General features: G+C 38.8%; 1 protein-coding gene across 4 annotated transcripts in view; it reads left to right on the forward strand.

Annotated features, from left to right (window-relative positions):
* Positions 1–16,640: 16,640 nt before the first annotated feature.
* tnca (tenascin Ca) overlaps positions 16,641–22,996 on the forward strand; it is a 43,996-nt gene continuing 37,640 nt past the window's right edge. For all 4 annotated transcript variants that reach the window (XM_042509279.1, XM_042509280.1, XM_042509281.1 and 1 more), the window contains exon 1: positions 16,641–16,884. The gene's annotated coding sequence lies outside the window, so the exon portion shown is untranslated. The remainder of the gene's footprint in view (positions 16,885–22,996) is intronic.

Here is a 22,996-nt window from a genome sequence, read left to right on the forward strand (position 1 = left end):
AAAAAAGTGTCCCTTTTATATAAAACACTTATTGTAAACAAAAATATAACATGGCAGATTGCATGCCATTAAAAATAGATCAATTTCCCCATCAGAAATTATATAGTGCAAACATAGTTTACAATAAACATTGTTTTTTGCAGATTTGCAGATTTGTGGAAACGTGTCTCATGTCCCTGAAGATGTGTTATCAAAATTAGACATCATGACATATATTTCTTTTATTAAGCCTGTCTACAGCCTCTGGCCTGAGACATGCCCTTTTACATCTAATAATGCCCCCCCAACACTGAAAACCCTTTCTGACGGGGCACTTGTAGCTGGGATAGAGAGGTATTTCTTGGCCAGATTACTAAGCCTCGGAAAGTTTGGTTCATGGCTCTTCCACCACTGAAGGGGGTAAGTGTCTGGATCTGCCTCAGGGGACAGCAGGTAAGTGGCCAGCTCAGTCTCTACTTTGACTGGCTCTGACTGGTGGGAAGTAGGCATATCATGATTCTTCTTGAAGAAGGTAGCAAGAGTCTTCTTCTGTTTGGGCTCGGGCTCAGGCTGTGATTTCTCTTGGTGCACCTGCTGGACCAGGCCGTGGTGTTCTTTTGTTAGCAGGCACTGGCAGAGACAGCAGCTCTGTGACAGCTCTTTTCTTAACATGTTCCACCCTGTCTGGGTTGACGTAGGTTGTGCGGAACCTCGGGTCCATCAGTGAAGCCATGTCCAAGAGTTCATCCTTCACAGGGTCACTGTATTTGTCGTCAATGTATGCCAGTATGTTTCTTTTTTGTTGTTTTAGTGAGCTCTGTTTCCTCCTCTGGCTGAAGGAGACTAGTTTGAACAAATGGAGCACTGGTTTGATGCAGGAAACACTGACATAAGCCTCCGCAGACAGGGCGTTGGTAAAGTCTTGGAGTGTTTTGATAGCTTTATTTACTGACTCTAAATCCTCAGTGTCTTGCCAAGTGGACAGAAGATGTCTTGTTTTCTTCTACGACCCCAGGACACGGGCTATGGCCTTCTCCTGCTCCAGGAATCTCTCAATCATTTTTTGTCATGAACCCCATCTGGTCGGGAACTCTGTTACCAGCTGATGAGGGGGTAGACCAACCTCACCCATTTCTCTTCTTTTTTTCCAGCTGTAGGAAAAGGCAGCAACAACCTTTTTACAAACTCCAGTGGCACATTCAGTCCGTCAGTCTTTAACACCATTCTCTGTATAAAAGAAAGATACAAACAAAACAATCACCACTGTGACTACACGCACACACATATTGGTCAATATGTCAAAACTACTAAAAATGTTCTATTTTTCACATTTCAAAATGATATTGATGCTTACAAAAGACACACACACACACACACACACACACACAGGGCATGTGTACCCTTATACCTTACTAACATTATTACTAACATTAACACATTAATGATACGGACCAATCTCAAAACCACCCTATTTTATTCTTGTAAGCCAAGCAACAGCTGTGATGGAGGGTCAATAGATGGGTAGATAGATTATGCATTTAGTAATTTAAACTCTTACCAATAGCGTTGTGCAGGTTGTGTCCAAAGCATTGGAGGTTGTTCTCTTTCAGGGCTTTCCTCATGTTGGTGCTGCTGTCTGTTGCCATACAGACATTTAGGTCTTCAGCAGGGTTCCAGGAGGCCACTGCATCTTTTAGCCCCTGGGCGATTGGCTCACCCTTGTGGTTTTCTGGGAAGTAAGCTGTTTGGAGGCAGACACTCTGCAGAGCCCAATCGTCATTGATAAAGTGGGCCGACGATTGGGCTGCGTGGTTCGACTGGACCATAAGTCTGTTGTAGTGGAATAAAACGACGTCCCCTCCAGCTCTCTAGCAATCTTCTCCGTGTACGGTTGTACAGATGAGGCAGGGCAACTTCAGCAAAATACTTGCGGCTTAGAAGCACATACCTGCGGTCCATGGTTTTCAGCATGTTAATAAACCTAGGTTTTTCCACAGTATATACGGGCACCATATCTTTAGCGATATGCAGTGTGACGGCATCAGTAACAGCTTTCTACCGGGGCCCTTTCCTGTCATACAGGACACTTTGGGAAAATGACTCTGCTTATGTCGGCTGCTTTTCAGTGACTGGTTGTGGGCTGATGCAGTCTTTTGGATCTCTGAGTGAGAGACATTTCTCTCGCTCGGCAAAATGCTTCTGTTTTAGATGTTGAAATAAATTCGTTGTGCTGCTGCCTTTAACCGCAACAGCCTTTGAACAAACTTTGCAGCGGACTGTGGTTTGTTCCACATCTGATGCTGCAAAACCAAACCAGTTCCAAATGACTGAAGATACTGCATCTTTTTTGGGGGATGTACTCTCCACTACCATCCACGCTTGCAGCCATGTTGTCGTGTGTGTATCTCATGGATGTATTATAGTAAAATCTGGATACAGCTGTGGGGGCAGGGCCTCGTTCATTCCTAGGAGAGCTGCTCAGTGGTGCATGAAGCAGAGAAAGCTCTTTTTCCAGGTTGAGAAATGTGTAAAATACCCGGATCTACTGGCCCATAGAGCATGCATAGTAGAGATTAACGGCAGCCGAAAGCTGCCAAGCGCGGCCGAGTGTGGCTGAGCGGTTAACTCCCACCGGCGAAGCGACCGACTTCCGGATTAGCGCCTCGGCCAGCTCAAATGGTGATCTAAAAAATTTAATCTTGTGGCTTTTTTAGACTTTCCAAATGTTATTGAACCTGATAGTTTACATCCAGACAGGGATAGAAGATGTTTTGCAGGGGTTTTGATGCTCACAAAAAATTATTTACTGATTTACAGATGTCTCTTTCCCCATGTTAGCAAATGGGGAAAAGTCTTTCTGGGCCAGTGTGCATCACGTGACCGACTCAAATGGTGAAATTCCATTTTCGAAAATGTGTAAGCAATAACACAAATTTGTGCTGGAGGGATTATAAACACATTTTTTGTGACTGTCCAAAATTTACTGGAAATGAATTGATACAGAGATGCTTGCCAAAGGTGAAAATATCGTTCATGAATACCAAGCTGACTTATAGTGCTCCATTTTTTTGTACTAATAATGGTGACTGTGCATCAGTCATTGGTGAAAATATGTGGAGTTGAAATAGCTTTCTGGATGTGTTTGTTGGGGCGGCGAGGAGAGACGGGGGGTGCCGTTTGGTACATAGTTTTCTTTTTCTGACCTCATGTGGAAAATATTTGGTTGTGCCTTGTGTTGTTAATGTTTCCTGCTACTTTTTATACAAAAAGAATCACAAGCAAAAAAATATTTGTGGCACCGACCACAAACACCATCGACTCGACAGTACACAAGTTTTCTCCTGTTGCTAGTTGACTCATTCAGATTGCAGCCTCCTCTGTGGTACCTTCAAGATCCTGTAGAAAGTTTGTACATAACATGTTTGAAGCCACAATATTAAGGTGCCAACTAAATAGAATCAGCAGTGAATGAATGAACTGAAGAGAAGGATTTCGGTAGACTGCGGCCAGAAAGATCACTAGGCTGACACTGATATTGATAATTTGGAATTTGAAAAATGAGATCAAGATATATCGGCCCTTAAAAAGAAAAGAATAAAGAAAGCCTAAACAAAATCTTTATACAAATTTTCATGACTCTAAATGGATTCAGGTTGCTGCAACCTCCTTTGGAAGGTCACATAAAATCCCCAAAACTCCCACAATACAGAATTTGAATAATCTTAAACATCTCGTTTGCTGCAAAACTTTCAACCTCTGTAGCAGCAGTGCTAAGTGAAAAGACAGTTAACGTACAGCCCCTCTGCAGTAGATGTTAATAAGTGCTCTATTTCAGAATTTCCGATAATTAGCTTTGCAAGACAACAGTGGCTACTGTTACATGCACACAAATATTCAGCTGTTATTGCCAACATGACAATATTCTCAATTTGATGCAGGTCATATAAATAGCATATTCTGTTTAAATATTCAGAATTAGGCCTTTCTACGATTTCAGCATTTCCTGATGAAGACATGTGGGAAGTGCTGGTATTATTTGGGTTTCAGGAGCATTGTTTGGGCATGTATGCTTCAATTCGAAATATGCTTCTCAACTAGTTTTTTTAACTGCAGTTTGCGACACATGGCCTCATGTCTGTTACGGTCGACACTGTGTGTTGCCATGGATACATCGTACACAAGCCAACATACCAATAGTGTGCAGGCGGGGGTAGAGATGCATGCAAATGAAAATCCCACATTTCTGATTGGAAGGTGATGCACATCTGCCTTTTAAACTTTATAAAAAGACTTATATAACAGTTTTTGGATACACGCAAATATAGAATCACCGACCTTTTCAGGAAGGAAAGAGGGAGCCTGAGCTGGCATGATCCAAGAAGTCTGCCACCGGTAGGAAACTGTTGAAAAATCCTATATTTAAGCAAAGAAGCAAAATGATTTGCTTTTGAATGATTTGGCTCCAGCTGTTCTGCTTCTCCATATTTTTATGTGATAAATGGCATGTTAGTGCACGTTAACTGGAGTATGCACGGCTGTACATATACAGGATTGTTAGTGGAAAATTCATGTTCATTTGCCTTCGTAGAAATATTGTCTTTTTCAGAATAAAAGCAAACACAAAATTGTTTTGTGCATGTAAACATACTCACTGAAGTATCTTGTGGATACATTGTACCATCACCCACACATTGGCTTACATTATAGGAGAGGAGCACTGAACTCCACCTGTGCCTGTACAGCACCATGCATTGTAACAATGGCTTTCCTCAGTACAAACATTCCCAGTACTTGTTGTGTTCAAAGTTAAGTGTTTCACAGTGCAGAAGTCAGATATGATTTAGAGTTCCCAAGTTGACATAAATAAGTGTGTGAGTGTGTGAAGCGTCTGACTCCAGTGACTTCAGTGCATGTATTTGTACAGTACATGAGTAACTGTGAGGGATGTAGTGATGGTGATGCAGATGATGTGTGAAGTCAGTGTCTTTCCTGCAGATGGACAGTGGCTGTAAAACATCATCTCCATGTACTGTTAGCCACATTATAAAAAGGCTTTGGTTTCCATTGTTAATTACACAGATGAGCCAAATTTCATTCATCTCATCTGACACAACATCTCATTTATGTATCCCCGACCTTCTTCTAATTGGACATGAAAGGAGCTCCGAAAGATAATGATCAGTTGCAGACACCCCTGTCCTTCCTGTCATCTGCACAGAGAAATGGTGTGCTGCGCTGCCTCAGTGTGACCTGACAGTTTGAAATATACTGTATCTACATAATGTATTTATTTTGGGCTGGGTCATGCCCTCGATGCAGCAGAGCAAGTGTTGACAGGTATTGATGCTCGGCCGGCTCATCTGCACGTCGGAGGAAATAATTCACCTCTGTGTATTCTCAGTTGAATGTGATGCAGGTGGTGTCAGTTAGTGCAGCCGTATTTCACTCCACTGAGCCAAATTTACTTAGTATGTTAGTACAAAATGTCTTGCTAAATGTTAGAAATTAGCCTGAGATAAGGAAAAGGGATCACATCAAAAAATCTTTATCATTCAACATGTCTTTATAGACTAACCAGAGATTTTTATTAGACTATTTCTCACATGGTGAAAACCGACGGACCTCACAGTCAAAGACGTCACAGGAGTGAGAACGATCGCTTCATGCTCCCACACATTTTCCATATGTTCTCGTCCAAGTGGAGACCACAGAGTTCCTGCAGCTGTGTGCATGAAAGCGCTGAGTAGCTGCTAACTCAGGCCAGACTCAGTGGCCTCTGTGAAGACCAGCCATCTCCCACAGTGGGGAAATGTCAGCTGGATGGAATGAGGCAGGCCTGGAAAGAGGGGAGGCCTTGCAGCTCAAGCAGAGCGCACCAGCAGTGTTATAACTTACCCTGGACTGATTTCAGCTGCAGGCCATAACTTTTAAAGGCACAAAATGACATGCTTGGAGCCACAATATTAAGCTGCCAACACAGAAGAATCAGCAGTGCATGAACAAAGTGAAGAGACAGATTTCAGTTGACTGCCAGAAAGATGTCTACCCTGTAATTTCAGTTACACTTGTTTATAAGATACAAAAGATAGTGCACATCATTTTGTAGCCTGTCTCATACTGGATCTCTGATGGTGATACTACAGGGTGGCCAGAGGTCCTTAAAGTAGCAAAATGTCTTAAATACAAATTTAAAAACAAAATTACTTATATTATTACACAATATATTTCTCCCTTTTGAAATGTCTGTTAAACTAATGATTACTACTAACAAACAAATTATTAAATGAACTGCATTGAACTGCAGAATGACTGTAGGTATCATTAACAATAGGAGAGTGAGAGAAAGCGCAGCCGGTATCGTTGTATCAATACTGTTAAAAAAGGAGTATTAAAATAGTTTCAAATATTCAGAATCAATATGTAATTGTAAATCGCTATGTTTGACAACACTACTAAGAGGATAATTTAATATTCCTGATGTACCAAAACAAAATTTAACAGTTATATCTCAAGTGCATAAGTATCTCCCAAAAGAGTGCAAAATAAATCTTAGGGATGTAAGGAAGGTAAGGATTAATCTTTACGGGAAAATGATCCAAAAACAATTCCAGTAAACACCTGATAGTCCTTTCTCTTCCAGACTCAGCCTGCAATAAAGGCAGACATCACTTTTATTTAAAGAGTCTCAAGCCAGAAAGATATCGGAACAGTTGTTTAATGTGTTCAGAGATTTTTAAATATTGCTCCATCAGACTGTTATTTAACAGTTGGAAGCTGAATAGTTCCACAGCAATATTCCAAACAGAAACGGAGAAGTAGCAGGATCACAGTTGGCATGAATGTCATCAGCACCCGAGAGAGGATACAGTCTAATGCAGTGATGTAAACACCAGTAGAGACAAGTTGGCTTACAGATGATATGAGTTGAAACATTCATGGCTTTGTTGTGCTGGACTTTTTTTTGTTGATGTATTTCAGGACAATGTGTATTGCTCATTCTGAACGCCTAAGAGGATTCGTTGAGGGGAAAATACATTTTTCCAGTGTCTTCCGGATTTGGCAAGCTTATTTTTTATTGTGAAAATAGTATTGTGTGCATACTTGGAATAATTTCGAATTGAAATTTTCAGGGGGAAAACCTAGTGAATAAGAGCTATGAAATCCATCTTTGTAAAGATTATTAAGTTATTTATAATTAAGTAATCATGGCAAAAGCAGGCAGAGGTAATGGGTTCATTCTAAACTTCTCCCAGAGGCAGATTATATCTACTGCTCAATTGTCTTTCTTTATTTCAGAACACTCTTTGTGCGGGTAATAACCCCTGAACATCTTCACTTTACAACACTGAGTTCACTGGGGCATGCAGCATGAACAAAAGACTCTCCTAGTGCAGTCATTGCGCGTCTTTTATTTTTCTTTGTCTGTTTTAACTGACACTGATAATTTCCCCTCCAGCTTAATAAGACCATTAACTCGACAAATTGGATTGTGTCGACTACAACACGAGACACATGTTCCTTTTGTAGGTTGAATGTTGAGGCAGTGTTTTGAATCTGTTCAGGTGTTCAAATAAGTAGTAATAATGTTATTGGAACAATGAATGTGGAATTCCTTATCTAAAATTAAATAAGATAATACATTTATTAGCCATCACTTTGGCCCTGACTGAAATATCTAATTGGATGTATAGTCTTAAGATTCTGTACAAACAGTTGTGTTCTTTAGAGGATGAAGGCACTCTAGGCACTGCTACCCTCATTGTTTTAACGCAAAGCTAGTTGAAAATTGGCAAAGTATCCCTTTAATGTAAATAATAGTATGTTAATCTGCAATTTTGAAAACAGCCTTTGTCTGTTCCAATAGAACCAGCATATATTGTACAATTTTAGCCTGTTATAGACCCGATTTTTGAGCCGACTGACTCATTTTAGAGTCGGGCCAAATTTCAGCTTCATGGGGGTACTTTGCAGTGCAGTGTACTGGGGGGAGCAAGGACCTATCATCTGCTCCCGAATGGCTGTTGGACAGGTGGATGAATTTCTGACATTTCAGAAACTTAGGTCGAAGCAAACGTTGTTGAAGCAGAGCCATCAGTCAATTTCCCAATGTCAGTGCCTTTTTTTCTCCCTGTGCCTGTGCAAAGTCGCCAATAGAGCATCTGGGAATGCCATGGCAACATGTCAGTGGATGGAAAATGTGGAGGCCAGGCTTCACAACAAGAAATATTAGCATAGCTAATGTTAGCTATTCATTTAACAATAGCAAAAGTAGCTTGCTGTTCTCCAGGTCTTCCAAGCTACACAGGATGGCACAGATTATCAAGGTAGCACACATCTGCCCTGTTAGCATTGTTGCTAATACCTGCCTGGGAGCTGTCAAACTAATCTTTATTGACAATTGCCAGGACGTTCCACAGGGACTGATGGGCTGTTTTTTATACCAACGGTGTGAGCTCTCAGGTTGTGAGCTGACAATCGGACCTTGCGGTGTGAGCACATTAATCATGAGCTTTGCCTTTACTATGCAGACAATTACTCACACAGTATGAGTCAGAATTAATATTTCTAAAAAATGTACAGTGTATGCCCAGCTTTAAAGTGTTACTTTGAACTTTCACAAAAACTACAAATTGATCTCCATAGAAAGTCTGAAGTAACTTCACAGAAGTGTGAACCTTAGTGCAACATTAGTGTGAACGTTAGTGTGGTACAGCTGAGTCAAGTTCCATGAAATGCAGCTAACTGCTGGACTTACGTAATACATTTATAATCTAAATTATGTATGTCTGCTGTATGAAAGATGAAAGCAGCCCTGTAATCCCACTCATCACTCTGACATTAACCGCAGTGCAGAATGACTGATCACTGATCTTATTAAGATTATCGCGTCCCGTGGCTGATGAAGCTCTGACTCAACGCAGCCAAACATAGTTGTTAACAAAGGGTCACATACAGTACGCATCATTCACCAGTGTCACTATAATCCTTAAACTAATGCCTGCAAGTGCAGGCCTCTAATCTGTAAAGCGCACAAGCTCATTAGAGCTACCACACAGAGACAACAAAGGGCAGCGATCCCCATGCACAGTTTGCTGTCTGTGGTTTTGGTCGAAGCCGCTCTTCCAGTAGTAACTGTAATCAGAAGCTCCCAGCAGATGGGCTGGCAAGGCCCGGGAGGGACCTGAGAGGGATTGTGATGCCTTAGGAGCCATATTAGTTCATGTTTGTGTGAGCTGTGACATCTCTGGTCTGCTCAGTGTCTGCAGATGGCCTGTAGCTGACTCAGAGTCAGACCGATGAGGATGTAGCATCACATTTGAGGATTCACGGCTCTCCATCTTTTTGTCTTTTATTCTTTGCCTTTTCCACAGTTGTGGCTGTCGACATCAGTTTTTTTGTGCTCTGGGTTTCTTTTAAATACAGAGGGGATAAGGCAATGGGCATTTTGGCAAAATATGTCCCACAAAATTTAAGAAATGTTACCCAAAAATTAGTTTAAAAACGAGAGGATGATTATTAGGAAATAATTTGATATAAATAGGGAAGAAATGCAGAAAACTGTTTAGAATTCTAATGTTTTTATATTTAAAATTTAGTACAGTACATGAGTAAATCTCCTTTCCACCACTGGATACTTGATGCGCAACTCTCTCCTCACTGCCAATGTTTTGTCATTTGAGAGTGTTTGATTTATTCTACAGTTAAATCATGTACTACTATGATTACGACCAGCTGTAATTATGAAACAAACTGTTGGCAGATAAAGTTCCATACAAGTGTCTTGCAAGTGTCACAAGTTTATAGTGGGTCATTAAAAACTAATGAGGTCATCTAAGAAGTAGCCTCTCGCTGTTTTGCTGTGTTTATGAGATACTGATATTTTGTTGGTAATAAATCTGGTGACCCGCACTGGAAAAACCACACAATCTATGAGTCTGAGAGAAACAGATATGGTTCAGTGTCATCTTGGACTATAACCTCATTAATATGTTGTATATGGTTTGTAGGTTTAAGTCTTTGAAACCTGGGCAAACCAGTTTGATTTTTTTTCAAAATCATGTGAGCAACTTCAAGAGAAATGACACTAAAATTGGCAATAAATTCATAAAAAGTTACAAAAACCCCTCCCCTGAAAATTAGCCAAAACAAAAACAAACGTTTGAAAAAGTGCTAAAAAATTCCAAATATATACACACACGCACGCACGCACGCGCGCACACACACACACACACACACACACACACATATATATGTGTATATATATATATATATCACACATATATGTGTATATATATATATATATATATATATATAATATATATATATATATATATATATATATATATATATATATATATATATATATTATATATATATATTTTTTTTTTTTTTTTTTTTTTTTCTGTAATTTATTTTAAATATATAATTCATGTAACTCTTTCAGTTTTTTTGGTCACCTTTTGGTCACCAATTTCTTGCCTTTGTGCCCTTTTCCATGTTTTTGAAGAGAATTAAATCTTTTTGCTCAGATTTCAAAGGTTTAAATGCTTTTGAAAGGTGCCTGAATGTAGCACAAGAAAAACTGATGTCCATCTAGGTTTCAAAGGGTTAAGAATTGAAATTAGCAATAACAGTGCCTGTAAATATTCAATCCCTTTGCAAGTTTTTTATATTTTTATTGCTTTACACTGTAGAATATATGTATAGTATACTAATTGTGTTTTTTCAACCAAACAGATATTTACGAAATGATCCTAAGTTGATTAATTAATTGTATTACAAGTAAATCTGGATGGCCCACATTCAGGTGACAATGCTGTGGAAAACTCAAAGCAAATCCAACACACTTAAAATTTTAAACTGAATTTGATAGAACAAGTTGAATCATTACAAAATTACATCAGTTTGTCTTCTCAAATTCACTCAACAGCTCCAAACAAAAACCTTCACCACTTACCAATCCAAATATAACGTACTATTTATACTATTCAGTATTTTTGACTACTTTTCCAATAACAATCATTTTGACCTTATTCTCAGGTCAGACTCTTCCTTACTCTTTAACTAGAAAAGATCAAACAGCACATTTACCTCCTACTTTAAAGCTTTGAGAAAACACCCAGTAATCGTAGAGCTTCATAATTAAACATTATGTGGGTTACTATGTAAATTTTTCATCGTAATCCATGTCTACACAAAAAAAAATGACTCTTTCATTGCACAAGTCTTTCAACATTTCCCACATTGTTACATATAACATAGTATTTTGAACATATAAACAAATAAAATTGTTTGGCACGTTTTGTCAGTTTTTTTTTTAGTGAGCGTGTCGAGTAAGAAAAAAGCCAAAGTCAACTTTTGCTGCAATTGATGTTTGAGAAAATAAAACATTTGATGACCTCATGGTTTTAAGTAAACAGTTAAACCCAAACTAACCATGGGCCATTGAGCTGTATGATTATAACCCTGTCCAAAGGTCAGACTGGAGACACTTTGCTTTTCTTTTTGTGCCGCTTTCAGCCTGTTAAGATGACAAAGGACAGGACAAAATAACACGTCAGTGCAACTCTATGAACAACATGACACAACTATAATTTCAAAAAAGTGTGTATAAACTTTGTAAACTACCAAAAAAATGCGAAATGTTAGGCAAGTTTTCAAAGCACATAGATGAAAAAAATATTTCAGTGCATGAATATAGAATCCCATCCCATCCCATGCAGTCTCTTGAAGAAGAAATGGAGAGTCTCACACACCAGTTCATTAAATTGAATAACTTGTGATTTGAATGGCTGTTATTCCCTTCAAGTGAAGTATTGTTATTTTGCTGATTTTTTTTTTCTATCATTCAACTTTTTGGTCAAGGGAAATGTTATAAAATAGTGAAAAAAATGTCCAAGATTTTTCGAAGATTTTTGTTTTTTTTTTCAAATAGTGAGTTATAGTAAAAAATGAGAAGCAGAAGGGGAATTAGTTGACATTTTTGTATGGAAAATGACTCAAACCATTAGTTGGGAGTTAGAATAGATCATACGCTGTCAAAACCCGGACCAATTCTAAAAAAACCTTTCCAGGTACTTTCATATGAAAATTTGAAAACCGCAAAAATTCACATTTGAATAGCTGAAACTAGTGAAGCTTTGGCATATTTGATTAAGAAAGGATGAAAAGAATTAGAGATGAACAACTGTTGATTGGCTAGTAGACTCTACTAAACTTAAGCCATAAAGGACAAAGACTTTTTTGGAAGGGTTGTTTTTGGAGTTATGTTTTCTTACTGTGGTCCACATTATTTCACTGGCCTCTATTCTCTCTGTATCTTGGTGTGAATCAAGATGAAACCAGTAAATCTTTGGCAATTTTTGGTTAAGAAATAATGCAAACAATTAAAGATTCAACAACTGTTGAACGGCCAATAGAATCTACTCACCTTGAACCAAAAAGGTATAAGAGTTTTTAAAAATTTTTTTGGAGGGTTGTTTTTGGTTTATTTGTGTGGTTCATAAAGTGTTGTTAAACTTTGCAAAAAAAAGTCTCTGTTGTCGTTATAACCATATTTATACTGTAATCCACAATGTTTCACTGGATTTGATTATCTCTGTATCTTGTAACGAATCAAAGCTCAGGATAAGGACCTGAACTTTTAAGTTGAGGAAGATCTGTATCTATAACACCTACTTTGTTAAACCAACACAGGTGTTTGAGATTATGGGATGGTTTCGGTCTGAGCCATACGCATGGCAGATTTACTCAGAAATGTGTTTGACTTTTATATTCTTTTACCTGTATTACCTCACATTTTAGCCATGCCAGTGTTGGGGTTGTATGAATTGCAAGACTGAAGTAACTTAACGATTTGTTGGGCTCAAAATTTAATGAGACATTTATGTTCCCCAGAGGATTAATTTTACTGACACTGGTCAGTAGAAGTCATCCCTTCATATTACCCTATTTTGAGCCAGATGTCCTGAACGTGTCTTTTTACTGGTGCATCACGTTTGTAATTGCATTGCCCTGTATTTGAGGTTCCTTGTGATTATCACTGTTACCATCTACATCACTGACACAAAAGTGCTAGATTTACAGCAATCTGTAAAATTATGTGCAATACCAGCAATCCTGCACTGAAATTCAGGCCCCACCTTCAGAGACATTTGTAACTGAAACTATGAGTGAGAGTCAGAATGACCTACGCCATCCATCAGAATGACCTACCAAATTCACATTTGTGTTATGAGTAAAATGTCTTGACAACCATTTGATGAATTGCCATCAAATTTGGTAAACATTTGTATTCCTCATAGGAAAACTTGCAATAGAATTGGTGAAGCCTTAACATCGTATGCAGCGCCATCATCAAGTCAAATGTGTGATTTCTCCAACACTTTATGGCCATGTCCCTGCAAAACTGACATTTCCATCAGCCTCAGCTGTACTTTGTATTCAGTACTTATTGGGCATAAATGGCATGTTAACAGGCTACGGTGAACATGGCAAACATACGTGTTAAATATCAGCATGTAAACATTGTCATTGTGAGCCTAGCTTGGCAGACTAGTCTTGTTAAGTGGCAGACACGGTTACATAAGTGTTTTTGTTCCAGCGGTGTTCTTCAGATTGTCTTGTAATCATATCTGCCATTTTGTTTACAGCTGCAGTGGCAATAGCTTGCAAATGTTCTATGTCTTGAGCGTGAGCCACATGCATTGTATTGCAGCGTGAAGTACATGTGAAACACATGTGGAGCCCTAAATTGAAGGGGGGTCAGTGTGACCTATTTACGTGGTTGTGCACACATTATCTCATTCTTCTGGGCAGAACCCCGGGGTCTTCTGACGCCTAGGACAAGATTTGATTTAAAGAATGGTGACACATTTTATGAGTTTATCCCCTTTCGCTGAGAATGGACCCTCTTCACCACCTACTTGAACTCTGTTTCAGACAGGAATATGTTTCCTGTGTTGCATTACAAGATCTTAAACTACAGACACTTATTGTGTTTGTGACCTAGTTTACCTGACCCGACCAACCGACCAATGGAAAGTGACAAAGCTACTTATCTGTGTTGTGCTGTTCGATTAGTCAGGATTTATTTTTTTTAGTTTGATTCTACTTCTCTTTGTCAGTTTATAAACACAAGACCGGACCTTACATTTTGATTGTAAGGGTTCTTTTCTCTTTAATAATGCAGAAATCTTTATTAAAATCCTTCTACCTTTATTATTATCATAAACAGTTAGGCAGAGAATTACTTATCTGCTTTGGTAATGGATTGTCATTTTTCAGGCAAAAATGCAAAACATTGTGAGGACTTGCAGCCTTCCATTGTCTTAAGTGATGGAAAACTGAATATATTTAGGATTTACAGTAGGGTTGAGCGACATATTTAGGTTAACTTTTAGGTTTAGGCAACAAAAGCACATGGTCAGGATTAGAAAAGTCACCATAGTTTAGCTAAAATAGATATGGTCGTTACGAATGTATTGTAATGTCACGTGACATTTTTCACTAGTGTAGTATGCCACACAAATGAGCACACACCGATGTTATTAGAAAAAGTTGGTTGACTTTTGGTTTGTTTACCCATTCACCTTCCCTCTGTATGCAGACTTTCTTGCTTTTTGTACAGCGGTAGTTGGGAGGAAGACAGGTTTGACATTTGAGTTAAAAACAGAAGACTCAAAACAATAAAATGGAAGGAGATGAGACATTGTCTCTTTCCCCTAAAAAGACTTAAACATACATACAAAAGTTGTCAGCTCTGAAATACACTGAAGGTAAAACCTCTAACACTATTGTATGAACAATCCAAGTGTAAATGTACAGTAACTTCCTGTTGGTCCATTCGGTTTGACACAATGTTTTGATATTAATTGAAAGATATGCAATATGCATGAAAGTTAGATGGATTCCCCCAAAACCACAAAGAACTGATGCTGCAAAAGTCATTAGGTTTACAGTTGGTTGATTAATGAAGTTTTTTTTTTTTCAACTTTCTTTATTGAGTTTTCAAAATATACAGTTGCACAAAATAATATAGAAATCAGCATATGTAGCAAGATCCCACCCTGATATACTACTTCTGTCAAAAATAAAATAAAGCAGTGATAGCAAAGCTAACAAAAGATTACACAAGCAATGCACAACCTGATGAGTAAATGAAGGAAAACAGATTATGAAAGTTTATTTAAATATATATCCCCAAAAAAGAAAAAAAGAGAGAAAAACTAAAGTAAAACTAAGTAAAAACTAAACACTAACTGTTAAGTTATCTTTAAGCAAAAATCTTCCCAGTTTTGAAGATCTCCTACTTTCTTAATATTATGTGACAAAACAGTGTTTGGCACTGTTGGTAAGACAAAACAAGCAATTTGAAAATATTACCTTGAGTTTTAGGAAATTGTGATTTCCTAACATTTCTTTACAACTTCCAGACATTTATAAACCAAATGATTTCTCAATTAAACAAAAAACATCAGCACATTAATTAATTTGTGTACATATTGTATTGGGGATATGTTGTTGTAATAAAGTTTATTATTATTATAATAACAGGCCTACACATTAGTTGCCTAATCTGAAAGATCCCACTCAATCTAAGGCTGTTTGACACTTTGCATCCACAACAAATGGTAAACAAACCTGTTGTGAACGTCTTAACCAGCCTCACTTTAAAGATTTAAGCCTTATCCTCGTCTAATCACATTAAGATTAAACTGTGGCGGCTGCGTCCGTATGTTGACATGCAGCCTGCTTCCCCTTTTCGTCTCGCAGTTGAACATTCAGGCTGGGAACAACTGAAATGACAGACTCCTTTACAGCTTGCTTTCATTTTAATCCAACATGGCTGGATGCTAACAGTTACGAATCTGTTTCCTGCTCATCCCATCTGTTAAATGTATGAAAATGGAAGTGTGTCTGCGCAAGAAATGACTGTGTCTGAGCGAGGAAACATTTCCTGCAGGAATTGGCTTTGCATTTAAACATCGACTTTTTAGTCTCTTTTATTCATGCATCATCAGCTGGATGATTACTGTTCAATCAGGGAACGTGGCACAGATTTATTCAATTAAGAGCGCTTTGCATGCATGATAAAAATTTGTTTTCTGTAGATATCCATCACTGTGACGGCGCTGCAGATAGATTCACACTGTGAGGGATCAGAGCTAAGTATGGAAATAAAGTGTAGTGATGATGAATGATCGAGGAGGGGATGTCCTCAGATATAACATCTTTGAGTAAAATTGAGCTTAGATTATTCTGTATTTCTCTAGGAGACAATCATAAATCATTATTGCAAAGTTAATATGTTTGAAGCGTCTGCCTGGTGTCTACACTGTGACTTCACTCTCCTCTCATTCCCCAGCTTTCCCCTCTAATTTTCCTGCACAACCACAAGCACCGCTCGTTCTGTCATGACTCCCAGTAACACTGGCATCTCATTTAAAGGCAGCAGCCCAGCTCCGCATCCATTAGTTACAGCAGAGGGAGGGAAGACAGGCTGTGGAGGGAGGGAAAATGACGGCTATTTAAGGGTTGGAGTTGAAGCAAATGGGGGTCTGACCTAAACTACTCCTCACACTTTAAAAGACATTTACTCCCACTCTCCCTCTCTCTCTCTCTCTCTCTCTCTCTCTCTCTCTCGCTGTCTGTGTGTGATTTTGACTCACTCTCTCTGTCAGTGAAGGAGCTGAACTCCAGTCTGAGCTGCGAACGGTGAGGGGAGATAAAAAAGCTTGCTGAGGGAGGACTGACAGACAGACAGACGGAGCTGCCACCTTGCTGGAGAGGCTGCAAGACGGAGCAAAGCATCGTTTTTCTTGGCTTCAGTGAAGGTGTGAAGACTCGGAGGAGCGCCTCATCTTACCTGCACGAGCTTGTGACAACCAAATTGCACTAGTACAGGTAAGAAGATTTTTTTGTGTATTTCTGAGAAAAAAATTCAGTGCATTTCATGTGGTAAAAGTCAATTTTCCTGACTTTTTTATGACTTTTTCTTGAATTATTGTACTCAAAATAGAGGTGTATATATAGTGGTACCGAGCTTTCTCTTCTTCTTACCTCTTTTTAGCAGTAGATTTCTCTCTAGCGTAGGTCATTCCAACAGCAGAAGACATTCATTATAGCTTATTGGAAGTGCATTCTTGGTGTATGCTGCAACTTCTTCCTCAGTCAAACTCACATAGCAGCCAATGCAGGATCAGAGATGATGATGAGTGCTAAGGGAGTGAACATGTGGAAGCTTTGATCGTCTTAGCAAAGAAAAGGGCCAGCAGCCAGCAACGCCTCATGCCAAAAAAAAATTCTCTCAAATTTTTTGTCAGGTTGTACATCAAAACTTCTAAAAATAAAAACTGCCCATCTGCAAGTGTGTTTGTGCATGAGGAGTGAGTGTATCCAGTATCCCTGTGCCTGGTGCAGCCTGATGATTCATCACGTTACCTTCGGCAATGCAATTCAGTTTTCATTGTGTGTCATTTTTCCATCATGGAGATTAAATTAAAGGGAAAAGTGGGTGGCAGGATTTGCCAGTGTAGGCAAGGAGGGAAAAAAAGTAGCTCATCCATTCAGTCCATTTGCTCTGCCTAATTGAAACTCAGGTCTGGCTTACGGTGGTTTTAACTTTGGAATGGTTCAGGGGAGGAAGATGGTAATCATTTAGTTTCTCTGATGCATGTAGAACTTTTTGTTTGATCCCACGACTCATATCAGCATGCACATCATGTCCTGTCCACAGCTGTTCAGTGTGGGATGTTTCACAGCTTCTCTTGCTGTGTGTCTGTGCCACACGGTGGGAAAAATATCTCAGTGACTACGTTAATGCACAGAAAATATTCCGGTTTTTGCCCTTTTTTCCAAAAAATGCAAATATTCCTGCCAAGCTGTTTACATAGATAATGATAATTAATATTCTACTAATATTCTCGTTTACCTGCAACTGTGCATACTCCGATCAAAGTGACCTAACATTAGACTTTCCTATATTTTGACAGAAAAAACATCTGGAGTCACTTGTCAATTTGCTAATTTGCATATGAATTAGTTTTTTTGTTTTTTTTCAAAGTTTTATACTTGCAGTGGACTTGTTGGACCTTGCAAACACAGCCTTGCTATTTTTATTCCTTCAACCATCTTCTAGAGAAGGTCAATGTTGCGATATTTAGACATTTCTAAAGACCAGTTGATATCCAAGTCTTTCATAATATTTAAAAATAGGTGTGTTTCTCCTTTTGATGAGAAATGTCGGCTTTTCTTTTGGGCATGCATCTCTACATCAGCCTTGCAAATTGTTGGTGAGATGGTTTATGTACAACATATCCAGGACAACGCAAAGACTCGACTGTAAACAGAACATGCTATTTACATGACCCATATCAAATTCCAAATATTGTAATTTTTTTTACTTTATTGAGATGTTTAGATGGCTAATGAAAATGAATATTCCGCTAATTATCCAGTTCACAAGCAGCCATGCATTGCTTTAGTTATGACGCCATTCTGTGCTTGGTCGATGCCCTAACATGTCAGTTATCATATCAGAATATAAACAAGTGCAACAGCTGCGGGTACATTTGTGTGTCATTTTCCTTTTCTGTGTCAAAATAGAATTTTTTTGTAAGTTTTCCTGCCGGTAACAGACTTGTTGGACCATGCAAACACAGCCTCAAGGTCTGCATTGTTATTTGTGCATATCTAAAAACCTGTTGATATCCAAGTAGGGGTGGGCAATATATATCAGATGTATCATGGCTTGTTCCACATTGGATATATAAAATGACTATCTCAAATATCAAGTATAAATTGTCATAATCTTTTTTCTTTTTTTTTCTGCCAGCAGCAGTAGACTCTCTCTCTCTCTCTAACTGCTCTCTGCCTCACACACACAAAAAGCAGGGCTTTTGCAGAGCTCCAGACTCCGACTATTTAGTCACCAGGGAGCACCAATGCGACTTGAAAATACTACTAATATATGAACTGGAGAGCTGAGAGTTTGTTTCCAGCTTACAGTCAATAAAGCATATTTACGGGCACTTTTGTGTGGAGTTTGCACGTTCTCTTCACGTTAGCATGGGTTTTCTCCTGGATATCAGGCTTCCTGCCACAGTACAAAGGCATGCAAATTAGTTTGATTGGTGACCAATGCCAAATTGGGGCCCTGATTTATGCAAGGGAGACATGAAGTAGGAGCGCTACTTCAGGTACATGTCAGCATAGCTTTAATTTACTATTTTTAGCTCCACCACCCATACCTACTTTATTTACTAACATTAAACCCGCTTAATATCAGTATATTGCACATGTCTTTATAAGAAAATGCTGCATTTTTAATAAGGCCTGATTCAGAATGTCTCAAGCAAAAGACCTGGCATGCTTGACTCCATTGTCTTGTGAGTATGATTACCTGAAAATCACAAAATATCATTGTTATGCAGTTTACATGACCTATTTCAAATCAAGAATTTTGTCTGAATAATAGTGGAATATTAGTGTGCATATAGATGTTGTCAATGAAACAAGCCTCTGTCAGAGGTGACAGCTGATTTAGTAGCTGGAGCTCCCCTCGGGCTCGTCCTCCACTGTCTCCCTCTGTGTGATCTCCACACAAAGAGCCAGGGGTTGACCATAACTCAGCATCACATGTCTTTGCATTTCATTCAGCTTCTGTGGCCAGAGTGACACTGACGGTTAAAGGGGAACTGTGACAGCAAATTTTTGTCCAATGATCCAGGCATCTCTTTCTCCTAAATCAGAGAAATGCATTAGCTCATGGTTTACATCCTCCTGCAGCACATAATACTCAAATACCTGTATATGATTATATAAGCGTGCAGGGTGTGTATTAGCTCAAACTGGGTCAGTGTTTGCTCTTTAACATTGTAAATCTGCCAGAGTGTCTAGAATCAGGTGTGTTGGTTGTGAGGGGGACTGTGCACAGATGGCTGTTCTAAGAAGTTAAATTCTTAGCTTATTAAAATTTGCTTTTATTTGCTTGGTCATTAAGGAGTAGAGGAACATTTTCTAGTATCCTACACAGCTTCCAATGCACAAGGATACAGAGAATAAAAAAATTAAAACTAGCAACTAGCAAACTGTGCCAGTATCGATTGATCTATGGTCTATTTTTTCGGCATGTTAAAGGGTCCCTGTGGAATTTTAAACCTCTAGAAGTAGTTTGGGGCTATTTTTCTACGAGGGGATCTTCATTTTGGTTCTCATTTAGGTAATGCGATACACAGTTCTGCCATTGGTGACACATTATTCCACTAATCAACAGGTGGCGGTAACACACCAAAGTATGCCCCGATGTGCCAACAAAGACTGAAACTAGTAAACATACTTGTGAACAATTTTGGATTTTAAAAACTTCTTCACAGATATTTAATAAAGAAGAAAATACCACACAGGCCACCTTTTTATCAATCATTTTGCCAATAAAATGTAATAAAATACATACGCCAGTGTGACATACTCTTATATTCTTGATTTGTGTAACCAACCAATGATATTCGGTTTACTAACACATATGATGGGGAAAATCAGCAAATTATCACACTTTGGAAGCACAAACCATTAGATGTTGGGGATAATTGCTTAAAAAAGTGCCTGGAAAAAGTAATTGATTATGAAAGTGGTTATGTTTTTGTTTGATCCATTAATCATTTCTGCTCCAAAAAAAGAAAAAACTATATATATATATTTTAATGAATCTTTAGCTTTTTTTTCTTGATTGAGGAGAGACCCTGTGACTGCAAATTGAAACTGAAGTCTGCATCCTGCTCAGACTCACACGGGAACACATAAAGCTCAGGTTTATTATTCTTAAAGGACCACTTCAGGATATGTGTGCCGCAGTGGGAAAATTTGCAATCTGCTAATGGGGTGTTGCATTTTCTGTTATTCTATCGGCTACAGTAACTAGTCCAATTAACTTTTCTTGAGATGATTCCCAGCTGTTCCAGATGCTATGACGATCAGACTTTACCAAATTATTTTAAAAAAAGCTAAAATAACCCAGATGAATAAACAAGCAGATGCACGCTGACCAGAGTCCGGACACGTTGCTGTAAGACACTGATGTTTTCCATCAGAAGTGTGTCCAGACGTGCTGCACTCGTATTGTTCTCATGAATGTGAAATGAAGACGGTGCTGTCTGTGTCTTGTCACCAGAAACTGGCTGATTGCACAGACAGACTCTATAAATTAAACATTAAATAACACATGAAGTGGTACTTTCAGTTTTGCTGAAAGTGGAGGACAAGTGCCTTGGTGGCTTTTTTCTGTCTTTGACTAAGCAAAACAGATGTTCCCAGTCGAGGGCCAACATTCCCAGTTTCTCTTTTCCACGCGGGAAAGTTCCCTTCTTGCTGCCAGCATGGGGGAAGAGTACTAAAGCTACAGCAATTCTGGATTATAGCTTAGTGAACAGGTTATATTTATTTCAATTTTTTCTCCAAATTGTCCTGCCATGTCCCATAGTTAAATAAAATGTCCTTGGTCAACCCCTGGTCTGCCTTGAAAGATGCATTTGTGGCTTTTTTTGTAAGTTCAATGGCTTCAATATCAAACTTTGCTTAAAAATCATATTTTAGGAATTTTCCAGTTGCAGAAATTGCAGAAAATCACCTTTAAACTACATTTTGAAGCTACCTAAAGCATCTTCAGCTGAAACACATGCTCAGGATTTTTAAGAGATTCATTCTCCACCTCCAAGACTGCAAATTATCAGTCTTTGAGTCTTGTAAAGTTTTCTCAAAGAAGATAAAAAAACATATTGACAGACCTGGTTTTCAGATTTACAACACCACTCATAACCTGCCTTTATGCTACCACTCACCAGATGTGTGTGAACCTGTGAAACTCAAACTCAGTTTTATATCTGTGTGAAGGTGAAGGGGTGCAAAATGCTAGTGGCGGGGCAGCATGGAGAAAGATAGAGGTCAGATCAGAGGTCAGGACAGTAGAGGAACGAAAACAGGATTGATGAGCGAGGGTTAAAAGGCACCGTAGTGATAGCAATGGAAAATATGTGTTATACCCATCAAGTTGATTTAGGGAATAGATCATGCAGCGACTAATCCAAATATAATCAAATCAAGAACAAACTAGTAAAGTGCAGATTTTATATGCATAGAATAGTGAAATGGTATTGTTACCTATACCACTTTTCCACCAGAATTAGCACATGTACGTGAGTTTTTTAAACACAGGTAAACCTGCTAAAAATAGGTTATAGACTTTTTTCCTGTTGTCAACAGAGCAGAGCTGTCTACACTGCTCTGCAGCAGACGAGTGTGCCTTTGTGTGCGTGTGTGTGTGTGTGTGTTGTTTTTTTGTTTTTCTCTCTCATATACACTAGGGGGAAGCTTTATGACGGTTACTTCTTTTAATATATCTCTTACTCATTCAGTCCATCTTTCAAACTCAGTGCAAAGTAAATTGTTGTTGTTTAAGCACTGTTTGGGCAGAGACAGATTGTGTTTTTTGTTGGGTGCATCATTGAATCTCACCAGGGGCTGATATTATCGCATTCACCTGGGTGTTGTTTCCATCTATACCGAGTGAAGCCAGAGGCCTTAAATACCCGTGACTGCTGCACAGTCATGTAATGTGGGTGTGAACACCAATTGTAACCTTTCCCATAACAGTAAAAAGCCCCATGTTAGCAGATATTAGTAGGTTTTTTTGTGCAGTGGGAATGAGGCTCAAGTGTCCTGAGTTTTCCCAATTGTAACTTAATAATGTTCACAATTAGGGCTGGGCGGGAAAACTACAAATAACTTTTCTTCGATTGAAATATGAGACGTCGTTGATAGAATGTCGATGTTGAACGCATTCCAGCCATGTTTTGACAGACAGCATGAACAGCCAGTGATAATACGAATAGCACTGTGGCGGACCAAATTCAGCGAACGACTTTGACTCTAGAATACAGCTGAGTGTTTTGACAGCCGAGTCGTATGTGCTTCCACAGCGTTTCATTATCGTGGATCCAACAGCTGATGGTCCCACAGCAGC

This window comes from Plectropomus leopardus, chromosome 20 (genome assembly GCF_008729295.1).
Source record: "Plectropomus leopardus isolate mb chromosome 20, YSFRI_Pleo_2.0, whole genome shotgun sequence".
Lineage (NCBI taxonomy): Eukaryota > Metazoa > Chordata > Actinopteri > Perciformes > Serranidae > Plectropomus > Plectropomus leopardus.